At 53.6% G+C, this 13,302-nt stretch overlaps 13 non-coding genes across 13 annotated transcripts; all 13 read right to left on the bottom strand.

The window, feature by feature from the left end:
• Window positions 1-692: 692 nt before the first annotated feature.
• On the bottom strand, window positions 693-811 carry LOC139168687 (5S ribosomal RNA). The gene has a single exon (XR_011559357.1). It is a non-coding gene; the product is annotated as a 5S ribosomal RNA (ribosomal RNA).
• Window positions 812-1,457: 646 nt separating this feature from the next.
• Window positions 1,458-1,576, bottom strand: LOC139168688 (5S ribosomal RNA). Its single transcript, XR_011559358.1, has one exon. It is a non-coding gene; the product is annotated as a 5S ribosomal RNA (ribosomal RNA).
• Window positions 1,577-2,618: 1,042 nt separating this feature from the next.
• Window positions 2,619-2,737, bottom strand: LOC139168689 (5S ribosomal RNA). Its single transcript, XR_011559359.1, has one exon. It is a non-coding gene; the product is annotated as a 5S ribosomal RNA (ribosomal RNA).
• Window positions 2,738-3,383: 646 nt separating this feature from the next.
• Window positions 3,384-3,502, bottom strand: LOC139168690 (5S ribosomal RNA). Its single transcript, XR_011559360.1, has one exon. It is a non-coding gene; the product is annotated as a 5S ribosomal RNA (ribosomal RNA).
• Window positions 3,503-4,543: 1,041 nt separating this feature from the next.
• Window positions 4,544-4,662, bottom strand: LOC139168674 (5S ribosomal RNA). The gene has a single exon (XR_011559344.1). It is a non-coding gene; the product is annotated as a 5S ribosomal RNA (ribosomal RNA).
• Window positions 4,663-5,308: 646 nt separating this feature from the next.
• On the bottom strand, window positions 5,309-5,427 carry LOC139168691 (5S ribosomal RNA). The gene has a single exon (XR_011559361.1). It is a non-coding gene; the product is annotated as a 5S ribosomal RNA (ribosomal RNA).
• Window positions 5,428-6,469: 1,042 nt separating this feature from the next.
• LOC139168692 (5S ribosomal RNA) lies at window positions 6,470-6,588 on the bottom strand. Its single transcript, XR_011559362.1, has one exon. It is a non-coding gene; the product is annotated as a 5S ribosomal RNA (ribosomal RNA).
• A 646-nt stretch (window positions 6,589-7,234) lies between these two features.
• On the bottom strand, window positions 7,235-7,353 carry LOC139168693 (5S ribosomal RNA). Its single transcript, XR_011559363.1, has one exon. It is a non-coding gene; the product is annotated as a 5S ribosomal RNA (ribosomal RNA).
• A 1,041-nt stretch (window positions 7,354-8,394) lies between these two features.
• LOC139168646 (5S ribosomal RNA) lies at window positions 8,395-8,513 on the bottom strand. Its single transcript, XR_011559316.1, has one exon. It is a non-coding gene; the product is annotated as a 5S ribosomal RNA (ribosomal RNA).
• Window positions 8,514-9,159: 646 nt separating this feature from the next.
• LOC139168704 (5S ribosomal RNA) lies at window positions 9,160-9,278 on the bottom strand. The gene has a single exon (XR_011559373.1). It is a non-coding gene; the product is annotated as a 5S ribosomal RNA (ribosomal RNA).
• A 1,041-nt stretch (window positions 9,279-10,319) lies between these two features.
• Window positions 10,320-10,438, bottom strand: LOC139168694 (5S ribosomal RNA). The gene has a single exon (XR_011559364.1). It is a non-coding gene; the product is annotated as a 5S ribosomal RNA (ribosomal RNA).
• A 646-nt stretch (window positions 10,439-11,084) lies between these two features.
• Window positions 11,085-11,203, bottom strand: LOC139168696 (5S ribosomal RNA). The gene has a single exon (XR_011559365.1). It is a non-coding gene; the product is annotated as a 5S ribosomal RNA (ribosomal RNA).
• A 1,042-nt stretch (window positions 11,204-12,245) lies between these two features.
• Window positions 12,246-12,364, bottom strand: LOC139168698 (5S ribosomal RNA). The gene has a single exon (XR_011559367.1). It is a non-coding gene; the product is annotated as a 5S ribosomal RNA (ribosomal RNA).
• Window positions 12,365-13,302: the final 938 nt, after the last annotated feature.

Raw genomic sequence — 13,302 nt, forward strand, 5'->3', positions numbered from 1 at the left:
CAGATACAAAAGGCCAGCTGCCAACCAGACCTTGATCACGGGCGGAGGCCGGCACAAGAAGTGCGGAATTCAAATCTTGACTTAAGTCTTTTTTCTCCTTTTAGATGATATCTTACTTCTTCTTGTCGTCTCTACGTTTGAAGTTTTGAAAATCTCCTTTCGGTTTCCGGAATTTATATACATGTGCACAAGGAGAGGACACATACAGGTGCATGCACACATATGAACAGATAGCCCTTGACTCGAAACAATTAACCTAGCATCTCTAGAAGTGCCCACGAGCACTGTAGAAAGGGCTCTTTGACCGTTTTTCGCACCTATGACCCTCGCAGCAACCCCACGGCCGGGCGGCCCAAATTCGGGAACGGACGATGAAACTGGAACCGTCCAGGGTGGTCCGATGGTCCTTCGTAATCTTGCCAGCGGACGTTGGACAGGCAGACAATGCGGCTAGCAGTCGCTTAACGACGGATTGACACACTTCCCGACGGCGGTCCTTCTGGTCACCACTGTGCAAAGATGAAACTCACTTAACAACCGCCTTGCCTACACAAAGAAAGTTAGGGCTGAATTGAGGTGGTCAGCCAACGACTACCTACGTTTCGGGCGGGCTGGGAAAAGCAGGGTTGCCTTCTGTTGGCCAGGCTTCTAGCGGCAGCAAAGGTATTAAAGTGGTCGCAAAAGGGGGCAAAAGCCTACAGCACCCGGTATTCCCAGGCGGTCTCCCATCCAAGTACTAACCAGGCCTGACCCTGCTTAGCTTCCGAGATCAGACGGGATCGGGCGCTTTCAGGGTAGTATGGCCGTAGACGGCAATCAAGCTGCTTGCCGCTTCCTTTAGGCAACCCTCAGCATCTCCTGTTCAAGTCCTGCTCGGGAATCCGAGCCAGGGTCTCATCGGGTTCCCACAGGCTCATGCCTTCTCCTTTACCTGCTGCTCAGACTCTCTTTGTCACACATACAGGCTGTGGGGATTTCTAGGGTGGGCCGCTGGTCTCTCCCGGACTCCATTCCCACGGAACGTGGAACGTAGAAGAATCCCCGTGGCCGTTAATCCATGTTTGGAGATGGGCAATGGAAATCGCACCGTCCCAGAGTCGTGCGTTGGTCCTTGGAAATGTTCCCAAAGGATGTCTGACAAAGTCAGTGCAGCCAGCAGACTCGCTTAATGACAGATGATTCAGTGGCGACGGCGGTCCTTGTGGTCACCACTGTGACAACTCACTACGCCATCACCCTGCCTACAAGGGCAAAGTTAGGGATGAATTGCGGTGCTAAGCCAAGGACTACATGGCTATCACGCAACTTGGCTTTCAAGCTTTGGTTGATTGGGTGGCAAAGGAATATCATGGGAGGGGGACGGGCGGGACTGTGGAAAGGGAAAAGCAGCCTTGCATTCTGTTGGCTAGGTTGGCAGCGGCAGCAAATTTCTTAAAGTGGCAGCGAAAAGGGGCAAAAGCCTACAGCACCCGGTATTCCCAGGCGGTCTCCCATCCAAGTACTAACCAGGCCTGACCCTGCTTAGCTTCCGAGATCAGACGGGATCGGGCGCTTTCAGGGTAGTATGGCCGTAGACGACAATCAAGTTGTTTGCCGCTGCCTTAAGCAACCCCCAGTGCCCCCTGTTCCAGCCCTGCTACAGAATCCAACTCAGAGTCTCGTCGGGTTCCCACAGGCCCATGTCTTCTCCTTTGCCTGCTGCTCAGCCTGTCTCTTTCAAACAAACCGGCTCTGGAAGTGGGCCTCTTGGGTTCTTCCCACAACTCGATTCTTCTCCTCTTAACCTAGCAAGCCTCGACGCCTCACGGACGGCTCCCGGCCCGGCCTGCTGGTCGCTCCCGGACTCCATTCCGATGGAACCTGCAGACAAAAAGCAGGGGCCGCACACTCTGCCATGCAGGGCAGGCCGTTCCCACTCTGGCTCAACAGATACAAAAGGCCAGCTGCCAACCAGACCTTGATCACGGGCGGAGGCCGGCACAAGAAGTGCGGAATTCAAATCTTGACTTAAGTCTTTTTTCTCCTTTTAGATGATATCTTACTTCTTCTTGTCGTCTCTACGTTTGAAGTTTTGAAAATCTCCTTTCGGTTTCCGGAATTTATATACATGTGCACAAGGAGAGGACACGTACAGGTGCATGCACACATATGAACAGATAGCCCTTGACTCGAAACAATTAACCTAGCATCTCTAGAAGTGCCCACGAGCACTGTAGAAAGGGCTCTTTGACCGTTTTTCGCACCTATGACCCTCGCAGCAACCCCACGGCCGGGCGGCCCAAATTCGGGAACGGACGATGAAACTGGAACCGTCCAGGGTGGTCCGATGGTCCTTCGTAATCTTGCCAGCGGACGTTGGACAGGCAGACAATGCGGCTAGCAGTCGCTTAACGACGGATTGACACACTTCCCGACGGCGGTCCTTCTGGTCACCACTGTGCAAAGATGAAACTCACTTAACAACCGCCTTGCCTACACAAAGAAAGTTAGGGCTGAATTGCGGTGGTCAGCCAACGACTACCTACGTTTCGGGCGGGCTGGGAAAAGCAGGGTTGCCTTCTGTTGGCCAGGCTTCTAGCGGCAGCAAAGGTATTAAAGTGGTCGCAAAAGGGGGCAAAAGCCTACAGCACCCGGTATTCCCAGGCGGTCTCCCATCCAAGTACTAACCAGGCCTGACCCTGCTTAGCTTCCGAGATCAGACGGGATCGGGCGCTTTCAGGGTAGTATGGCCGTAGACGGCAATCAAGCTGCTTGCCGCTTCCTTTAGGCAACCCTCAGCATCTCCTGTTCAAGTCCTGCTCGGGAATCCGAGCCAGGGTCTCATCGGGTTCCCACAGGCTCATGCCTTCTCCTTTACCTGCTGCTCAGACTCTCTTTTTCACACATACCGGCTGTGGGGATTTCTAGGGTGGGCCGCTGGTCTCTCCCGGACTCCATTCCCACGGAACGTGGAACGTAGAAGAATCCCCGTGGCCGTTAATCCATGTTTGGAGATGGGCAATGGAAATCGCACCGTCCCAGAGTCGTGCGTTGGTCCTTGGAAATGTTCCCAAAGGATGTCTGACAAAGTCAGTGCAGCCAGCAGACTCGCTTAACGACAGATGATTCAGTGGCGACGGCGGTCCTTGTGGTCACCACTGTGACAACTCACTACGCCATCACCCTGCCTACAAGGGCAAAGTTAGGGCTGAATTGCGGTGCTAAGCCAAGGACTACATGGCTATCACGCAACTTGGCTTTCAAGCTTTGGTTGATTGGGTGGCAAAGGAATATCATGGGAGGGGGACGGGCGGGACTGTGGAAAGGGAAAAGCAGCCTTGCATTCTGTTGGCTAGGTTGGCAGCGGCAGCAAAAGTCTTAGAGTGGCAGCGAAAAGGGGCAAAAGCCTACAGCACCCGGTATTCCCAGGCGGTCTCCCATCCAAGTACTAACCAGGCCTGACCCTGCTTAGCTTCCGAGATCAGACGGGATCGGGCGCTTTCAGGGTAGTATGGCCGTAGACGACAATCAAGTTGTTTGCCGCTGCCTTAAGCAACCCCCAGTGCCCCCTGTTCCAGCCCTGCTACAGAATCCAACTCAGAGTCTCGTCGGGTTCCCACAGGCCCATGTCTTCTCCTTTGCCTGCTGCTCAGCCTGTCTCTTTCAAACAAACCGGCTCTGCAAGTGGGCCTCTTGGGTTCTTCCCACAACTCGATTCTTCTCCTCTTAACCTAGCAAGCCTCGACGCCTCACGGACGCTCCCGGCCCGGCCTGCTGGTCGCTCCCAGACTCCATTCCGATGGAACCTGCAGACAAAAAGCAGGGGCTGCACACTCTGCCATGCAGGGCAGGCCGTTCCCACTCTGGCTCAACAGATACAAAAGGCCAGCTGCCAACCAGACCTTGATCACGGGCGGAGGCCGGCACAAGAAGTGCGGAATTCAAATCTTGACTTAAGTCTTTTTTCTCCTTTTAGATGATATCTTACTTCTTCTTGTCGTCTCTACGTTTGAAGTTTTGAAAATCTCCTTTCGGTTTCCGGAATTTATATACATGTGCACAAGGAGAGGACACGTACAGGTGCATGCACACATATGAACAGATAGCCCTTGACTCGAAACAATTAACCTAGCATCTCTAGACGTGCCCACGAGCACTGTAGAAAGGGCTCTTTGACCGTTTTTCGCACCTATGACCCTCGCAGCAACCCCACGGCCGGGCGGCCCAAATTCGGGAACGGACGATGAAACTGGAACCGTCCAGGGTGGTCCGATGGTCCTTCGTAATCTTGCCAGCGGACGTTGGACAGGCAGACAATGCGGCTAGCAGTCGCTTAACGACGGATTGACACACTTCCCGACGGCGGTCCTTCTGGTCACCACTGTGCAAAGATGAAACTCACTTAACAACCGCCTTGCCTACACAAAGAAAGTTAGGGCTGAATTGCGGTGGTCAGCCAACGACTACCTATGTTTCGGGCGGGCTGGGAAAAGCAGGGTTGCCTTCTGTTGGCCAGGCTTCTAGCAGCAGCAAAGGTATTAAAGTGGTCGCAAAAGGGGGCAAAAGCCTACAGCACCTGGTATTCCCAGGCGGTCTCCCATCCAAGTACTAACCAGGCCTGACCCTGCTTAGCTTCCGAGATCAGACGGGATCGGGCGCTTTCAGGGTAGTATGGCCGTAGACGGCAATCAAGCTGCTTGCCGCTTCCTTTAGGCAACCCTCAGCATCTCCTGTTCAAGTCCTGCTCGGGAATCCGAGCCAGGGTCTCATCGGGTTCCCACAGGCTCATGCCTTCTCCTTTACCTGCTGCTCAGACTCTCTTTGTCACACATACCGGCTGTGGGGATTTCTAGGGTGGGCTGCTGGTCTCTCCCGGACTCCATTCCCACGGAACGTGGAACGTAGAAGAATCCCCGTGGCCGTTAATCCATGTTTGGAGATGGGCAATGGAAATCGCACCGTCCCAGAGTCGTGCGTTGGTCCTTGGAAATGTTCCCAAAGGATGTCTGACAAAGTCAGTGCAGCCAGCAGACTCGCTTAAGGACAGATGATTCAGTGGCGACGGCGGTCCTTGTGGTCACCACTGTGACAACTCACTACGCCATCACCCTGCCTACAAGGGCAAAGTTAGGGCTGAATTGCGGTGCTAAGCCAAGGACTACATGGCTATCACGCAACTTGGCTTTCAAGCTTTGGTTGATTGGGTGGCAAAGGAATATCATGGGAGGGGGACGGGCGGGACTGTGGAAAGGGAAAAGCAGCCTTGCATTCTGTTGGCTAGGTTGGCAGCGGCAGCAAAAGTCTTAAAGTGGCAGCGAAAAGGGGCAAAAGCCTACAGCACCCGGTATTCCCAGGCGGTCTCCCATCCAAGTACTAACCAGGCCTGACCCTGCTTAGCTTCCGAGATCAGACGGGATCGGGCGCTTTCAGGGTAGTATGGCCGTAGACGACAATCAAGTTGTTTGCCGCTGCCTTAAGCAACCCCCAGTGCCCCCTGTTCCAGCCCTGCTACAGAATCCAACTCAGAGTCTCGTCGGGTTCCCACAGGCCCATGTCTTCTCCTTTGCCTGCTGCTCAGCCTGTCTCTTTCAAACAAACCGGCTCTGGAAGTGGGCCTCTTGGGTTCTTCCCACAACTCGATTCTTCTCCTCTTAACCTAGCAAGCCTCGACGCCTCACGGACGGCTCCCGGCCCGGCCTGCTGGTCGCTCCCAGACTCCATTCCGATGGAACCTGCAGACAAAAAGCAGGGGCCGCACACTCTGCCATGCAGGGCAGGCCGTTCCCACTCTGGCTCAACAGATACAAAAGGCCAGCTGCCAACCAGACCTTGATCACGGGCGGAGGCCGGCACAAGAAGTGCGGAATTCAAATCTTGACTTAAGTCTTTTTTCTCCTTTTAGATGATATCTTACTTCTTCTTGTCGTCTCTACGTTTGAAGTTTTGAAAATCTCCTTTCGGTTTCCGGAATTTATATACATGTGCACAAGGAGAGGACACGTACAGGTGCATGCACACATATGAACAGATAGCCCTTGACTCGAAACAATTAACCTAGCATCTCTAGAAGTGCCCACGAGCACTGTAGAAAGGGCTCTTTGACCGTTTTTCGCACCTAGGTCCCTCGCAGCAACCCCACGGCAGGGCGGCCCAAATTCGGGAACGGACGATGAAACTGGAACCGTCCAGGGTGGTCCGATGGTCCTTCGTAATCTTGCCAGCGGACGTTGGACAGGCAGACAATGCGGCTAGCAGTCGCTTAACGACGGATTGACACACTTCCCGACGGCGGTCCTTCTGGTCACCACTGTGCAAAGATGAAACTCACTTAACAACCGCCTTGCCTACACAAAAAAAGTTAGGGCTGAATTGCGGTGGTCAGCCAACGACTACCTACGTTTCGGGCGGGCTGGGAAAAGCAGGGTTGCCTTCTGTTGGCCAGGCTTCTAGCGGCAGCAAAGGTATTAAAGTGGTCGCAAAAGGGGGCAAAAGCCTACAGCACCCGGTATTCCCAGGCGGTCTCCCATCCAAGTACTAACCAGGCCTGACCCTGCTTAGCTTCCGAGATCAGACGGGATCGGGCGCTTTCAGGGTAGTATGGCCGTAGACGGCAATCAAGCTGCTTGCCGCTTCCTTTAGGCAACCCTCAGCATCTCCTGTTCAAGTCCTGCTCGGGAATCTGAGCCAGGGTCTCATCGGGTTCCCACAGGCTCATGCCTTCTCCTTTACCTGCTGCTCAGACTCTCTTTTTCACACATACCGGCTGTGGGGATTTCTAGGGTGGGCCGCTGGTCTCTCCCGGACTCCATTCCCACGGAACGTGGAACGTAGAAGAATCCCCGTGGCCGTTAATCCATGTTTGGAGATGGGCAATGGAAATCGCACCGTCCCAGAGTCGTGCGTTGGTCCTTGGAAATGTTCCCAAAGGATGTCTGACAAAGTCAGTGCAGCCAGCAGACTCGCTTAACGACAGATGATTCAGTGGCGACGGCGGTCCTTGTGGTCACCACTGTGACAACTCACTACGCCATCACCCTGCCTACAAGGGCAAAGTTAGGGCTGAATTGCGGTGCTAAGCCAAGGACTACATGGCTATCACGCAACTTGGCTTTCAAGCTTTGGTTGATTGGGTGGCAAAGGAATATCATGGGAGGGGGACGGGCGGGACTGTGGAAAGGGAAAAGCAGCCTTGCATTCTGTTTGCTAGGTTGGCAGCGGCAGCAAAAGTCTTAGAGTGGCAGCGAAAAGGGGCAAAAGCCTACAGCACCCGGTATTCCCAGGCGGTCTCCCATCCAAGTACTAACCAGGCCTGACCCTGCTTAGCTTCCGAGATCAGACGGGATCGGGCGCTTTCAGGGTAGTATGGCCGTAGACGACAATCAAGTTGTTTGCCGCTGCCTTAAGCAACCCCCAGTGCCCCCTGTTCCAGCCCTGCTACAGAATGCAACTCAGAGTCTCGTCGGGTTCCCACAGGCCCATGTCTTCTCCTTTGCCTGCTGCTCAGCCTGTCTCTTTCAAACAAACCGGCTCTGCAAGTGGGCCTCTTGGGTTCTTCCCACAACTCGATTCTTCTCCTCTTAACCTAGCAAGCCTCGACGCCTCACGGACGCTCCCGGCCCGGCCTGCTGGTCGCTCCCAGACTCCATTCCGATGGAACCTGCAGACAAAAAGCAGGGGCTGCACACTCTGCCATGCAGGGCAGGCCGTTCCCACTCTGGCTCAACAGATACAAAAGGCCAGCTGCCAACCAGACCTTGATCACGGGCGGAGGCCGGCACAAGAAGTGCGGAATTCAAATCTTGACTTAAGTCTTTTTTCTCCTTTTAGATGATATCTTACTTCTTCTTGTCGTCTCTACGTTTGAAGTTTTGAAAATCTCCTTTCGGTTTCCGGAATTTATATACATGTGCACAAGGAGAGGACACGTACAGGTGCATGCACACATATGAACAGATAGCCCTTGACTCGAAACAATTAACCTAGCATCTCTAGAAGTGCCCACGAGCACTGTAGAAAGGGCTCTTTGACCGTTTTTCGCACCTATGACCCTCGCAGCAACCCCACGGCCGGGCGGCCCAAATTCGGGAACGGACGATGAAACTGGAACCGTCCAGGGTGGTCCGATGGTCCTTCGTAATCTTGCCAGCGGACGTTGGACAGGCAGACAATGCGGCTAGCAGTCGCTTAACGACGGATTGACACACTTCCCGACGGCGGTCCTTCTGGTCACCACTGTGCAAAGATGAAACTCACTTAACAACCGCCTTGCCTACACAAAGAAAGTTAGGGCTGAATTGCGGTGGTCAGCCAACGACTACCTATGTTTCGGGCGGGCTGGGAAAAGCAGGGTTGCCTTCTGTTGGCCAGGCTTCTAGCGGCAGCAAAGGTATTAAAGTGGTCGCAAAAGGGGGCAAAAGCCTACAGCACCCGGTATTCCCAGGCGGTCTCCCATCCAAGTACTAACCAGGCCTGACCCTGCTTAGCTTCCGAGATCAGACGGGATCGGGCGCTTTCAGGGTAGTATGGCCGTAGGCGGCAATCAAGCTGCTTGCCGCTTCCTTTAGGCAACCCTCAGCATCTCCTGTTCAAGTCCTGCTCGGGAATCCGAGCCAGGGTCTCATCGGGTTCCCACAGGCTCATGCCTTCTCCTTTACCTGCTGCTCAGACTCTCTTTGTCACACATACCGGCTGTGGGGATTTCTAGGGTGGGCCGCTGGTCTCTCCCGGACTCCATTCCCACGGAACGTGGAACGTAGAAGAATCCCCGTGGCCGTTAATCCATGTTTGGAGATGGGCAATGGAAATCGCACCGTCCCAGAGTCGTGCGTTGGTCCTTGGAAATGTTCCCAAAGGATGTCTGACAAAGTCAGTGCAGCCAGCAGACTCGCTTAAGGACAGATGATTCAGTGGCGACGGCGGTCCTTGTGGTCACCACTGTGACAACTCACTACGCCATCACCCTGCCTACAAGGGCAAAGTTAGGGCTGAATTGCGGTGCTAAGCCAAGGACTACATGGCTATCACGCAACTTGGCTTTCAAGCTTTGGTTGATTGGGTGGCAAAGGAATATCATGGGAGGGGGACGGGCGGGACTGTGGAAAGGGAAAAGCAGCCTTGCATTCTGTTGGCTAGGTTGGCAGCGGCAGCAAAAGTCTTAGAGTGGCAGCGAAAAGGGGCAAAAGCCTACAGCACCCGGTATTCCCAGGCGGTCTCCCATCCAAGTACTAACCAGGCCTGACCCTGCTTAGCTTCCGAGATCAGACGGGACCGGGCGCTTTCAGGGTAGTATGGCCGTAGACGACAATCAAGTTGTTTGCCGCTGCCTTAAGCAACCCCCAGTGCCCCCTGTTCCAGCCCTGCTACAGAATCCAACTCAGAGTCTCGTCGGGTTCCCACAGGCCCATGTCTTCTCCTTTGCCTGCTGCTCAGCCTGTCTCTTTCAAACAAACCGGCTCTGGAAGTGGGCCTCTTGGGTTCTTCCCACAACTCGATTCTTCTCCTCTTAACCTAGCAAGCCTCGACGCCTCACGGACGCTCCCGGCCCGGCCTGCTGGTCGCTCCCAGACTCCATTCCGATGGAACCTGCAGACAAAAAGCAGGGGCCGCACACTCTGCCATGCAGGGCAGGCCGTTCCCACTCTGGCTCAACAGATACAAAAGGCCAGCTGCCAACCAGACCTTGATCACGGGCGGAGGCCGGCACAAGAAGTGCGGAATTCAAATCTTGACTTAAGTCTTTTTTCTCCTTTTAGATGATATCTTACTTCTTCTTGTCGTCTCTACGTTTGAAGTTTTGAAAATCTCCTTTCGGTTTCCGGAATTTATATACATGTGCACAAGGAGAGGACACGTACAGGTGCATGCACACATATGAACAGATAGCCCTTGACTCGAAACAATTAACCTAGCATCTCTAGAAGTGCCCACGAGCACTGTAGAAAGGGCTCTTTGACCGTTTTTCGCACCTATGACCCTCGCAGCAACCCCACGGCCGGGCGGCCCAAATTCGGGAACGGACGATGAAACTGGAACCGTCCAGGGTGGTCCGATGGTCCTTCGTAATCTTGCCAGCGGACGTTGGACAGGCAGACAATGCGGCTAGCAGTCGCTTAACGACGGATTGACACACTTCCCGACGGCGGTCCTTCTGGTCACCACTGTGCAAAGATGAAACTCACTTAACAACCGCCTTGCCTACACAAAGAAAGTTAGGGCTGAATTGCGGTGGTCAGCCAACGACTACCTATGTTTCGGGCGGGCTGGGAAAAGCAGGGTTGCCTTCTGTTGGCCAGGCTTCTAGCGGCAGCAAAGGTATTAAAGTGGTCGCAAAAGGGGGCAAAAGCCTACAGCACCCGGTATTCCCAGGCGGTCTCCCATCCAAGTACTAACCAGGCCTGACCCTGCTTAGCTTCCGAGATCAGACGGGATCGGGCGCTTTCAGGGTAGTATGGCCGTAGACGGCAATCAAGCTGCTTGCCGCTTCCTTTAGGCAACCCTCAGCATCTCCTGTTCAAGTCCTGCTCGGGAATCCGAGCCAGGGTCTCATCGGGTTCCCACAGGCTCATGCCTTCTCCTTTACCTGCTGCTCAGACTCTCTTTGTCACACATACCGGCTGTGGGGATTTCTAGGGTGGGCCGCTGGTCTCTCCCGGACTCCATTCCCACGGAACGTGGAACGTAGAAGAATCCCCGTGGCCGTTAATCCATGTTTGGAGATGGGCAATGGAAATCGCACCGTCCCAGAGTCGTGCGTTGGTCCTTGGAAATGTTCCCAAAGGATGTCTGACAAAGTCAGTGCAGCCAGCAGACTCGCTTAAGGACAGATGATTCAGTGGCGACGGCGGTCCTTGTGGTCACCACTGTGACAACTCACTACGCCATCACCCTGCCTACAAGGGCAAAGTTAGGGCTGAATTGCGGTGCTAAGCCAAGGACTACATGGCTATCACGCAACTTGGCTTTCAAGCTTTGGTTGATTGGGTGGCAAAGGAATATCATGGTAGGGGGACGGGCGGGACTGTGGAAAGGGAAAAGCAGCCTTGCATTCTGTTGGCTAGGTTGGCAGCGGCAGCAAAAGTCTTAAAGTGGCAGCGAAAAGGGGCAAAAGCCTACAGCACCCGGTATTCCCAGGCGGTCTCCCATCCAAGTACTAACCAGGCCTGACCCTGCTTAGCTTCCGAGATCAGACGGGATCGGGCGCTTTCAGGGTAGTATGGCCGTAGACGACAATCAAGTTGTTTGCCGCTGCCTTAAGCAACCCCCAGTGCCCCCTGTTCCAGCCCTGCTACAGAATCCAACTCAGAGTCTCGTCGGGTTCCCACAGGCCCATGTCTTCTCCTTTGCCTGCTGCTCAGCCTGTCTCTTTCAAACAAACCGGCTCTGGAAGTTGGCCTCTTGGGTTCTTCCCACAACTCGATTCTTCTCCTCTTAACCTAGCAAGCCTCGACGCCTCACGGACGGCTCCCGGCCCGGCCTGCTGGTCGCTCCCGGACTCCATTCCGATGGAACCTGCAGACAAAAAGCAGGGGCCGCACACTCTGCCATGCAGGGCAGGCCGTACCCACTCTGGCTCAACAGATACAAAAGGCCAGCTGCCAACCAGACCTTGATCACGGGCGGAGGCCGGCACAAGAAGTGCGGAATTCAAATCTTGACTTAAGTCTTTTTTCTCCTTTTAGATGATATCTTACTTCTTCTTGTCGTCTCTACGTTTGAAGCTTTGAAAATCTCCTTTCGGTTTCCGGAATTTATATACATGTGCACAAGGAGAGGACACGTACAGGTGCATGCACACATATGAACAGATAGCCCTTGACTCGAAACAATTAACCTAGCATCTCTAGAAGTGCCCACGAGCACTGTAGAAAGGGCTCTTTGACCGTTTTTCGCACCTATGATCCTCGCAGCAACCCCACGGCCGGGCGGCCCAAATTCGGGAACGGACGATGAAACTGGAACCGTCCAGGGTGGTCCGATGGTCCTTCGTAATCTTGCCAGCGGACGTTGGACAGGCAGACAATGCGGCTAGCAGTCGCTTAACGACGGATTGACACACTTCCCGACGGCGGTCCTTCTGGTCACCACTGTGCAAAGATGAAACTCACTTAACAACCGCCTTGCCTACACAAAGAAAGTTAGGGCTGAATTGCGGTGGTCAGCCAACGACTACCTACGTTTCGGGCGGGCTGGGAAAAGCAGGGTTGCCTTCTGTTGGCCAGGCTTCTAGCGGCAGCAAAGGTATTAAAGTGGTCGCAAAAGGGGGCAAAAGCCTACAGCACCCGGTATTCCCAGGCGGTCTCCCATCCAAGTACTAACCAGGCCTGACCCTGCTTAGCTTCCGAGATCAGACGGGATCGGGCGCTTTCAGGGTAGTATGGCCGTAGACGGCAATCAAGCTGCTTGCCGCTTCCTTAAGCAACTCCCTGTGCCCCCTCTGGCGAAGCAAAGTTATAAAGCCAGTTCTGTTTCACTCAGACAGACAGACAGACAGACACACACACACACACACACACACGGCATGTGTATAAGAAGACTTCATTAAGGCTTTGGCGTAAGTACAGTATTCCTATTCCAGAGCAGTTTGCTGTTTGAGCACTAGCTGAACAAAATTAGTTTCAGAAGTTTCTCAAATGTAGCTAGCACTAGTCGTCCAGGCATTGGTAAGTCCAATCCACTAGGTAAAAGCAAGTTCCCAAAGCAATGTCAAGTTCTATGACTAAGGCAAATCCACAGGGAAAAGTAAATCAAGTCAAAGTAAGGTGATAGACAGCAGCTGAAGAGGCACAATCCAAAGTTCAAAGCAACTACATACAGGAAAGATATTACCAGGTTTTGCCATCATCATCCTGACTGATGTGCTAAACAGCTAGCATCTGGTGAAGCCCATTAAAAAGGGAAAGGCTTGTTCCTTGCAAGTAATCTGGCTGACCTTTACTGCTTCTGCCTTTCCTCTGTGTTCTTGGATCAGGTACAATAGGCAACTCCTCTTCCTCATTGCTGACTTTCCGCAGCTGCATCCCCCCCATCTTTAAGTCTGAGGGCTGTCCTGCTGCAGCCCAACTTCAGCCAAATCACCTCAACCTGTTCCTTGGAGCCATTGACCAATTCCCCTCCTAATGTTTTTAGAGGTGGTTTATCCTCCTCAGAGTTGATATTTGGAATTGTGTGGGGGAAGTCATCACATATGGCTGTAGACAAGGGGTGTCAAACATGTGGCCCTACGTGTAGGCCTCACCCACTCTAGCCATGAATGGGAAAAGTGTTGTAAAGTGTCATGTGATATCAATATGATGCAGCAGGTTTGACACCTTTGCTGTAGATGTG

The sequence above is a fragment of the Erythrolamprus reginae genome, chromosome 5 (assembly GCF_031021105.1).
Source record: "Erythrolamprus reginae isolate rEryReg1 chromosome 5, rEryReg1.hap1, whole genome shotgun sequence".
In the NCBI taxonomy this organism is placed as follows: Eukaryota; Metazoa; Chordata; class Lepidosauria; order Squamata; family Dipsadidae; genus Erythrolamprus; species Erythrolamprus reginae.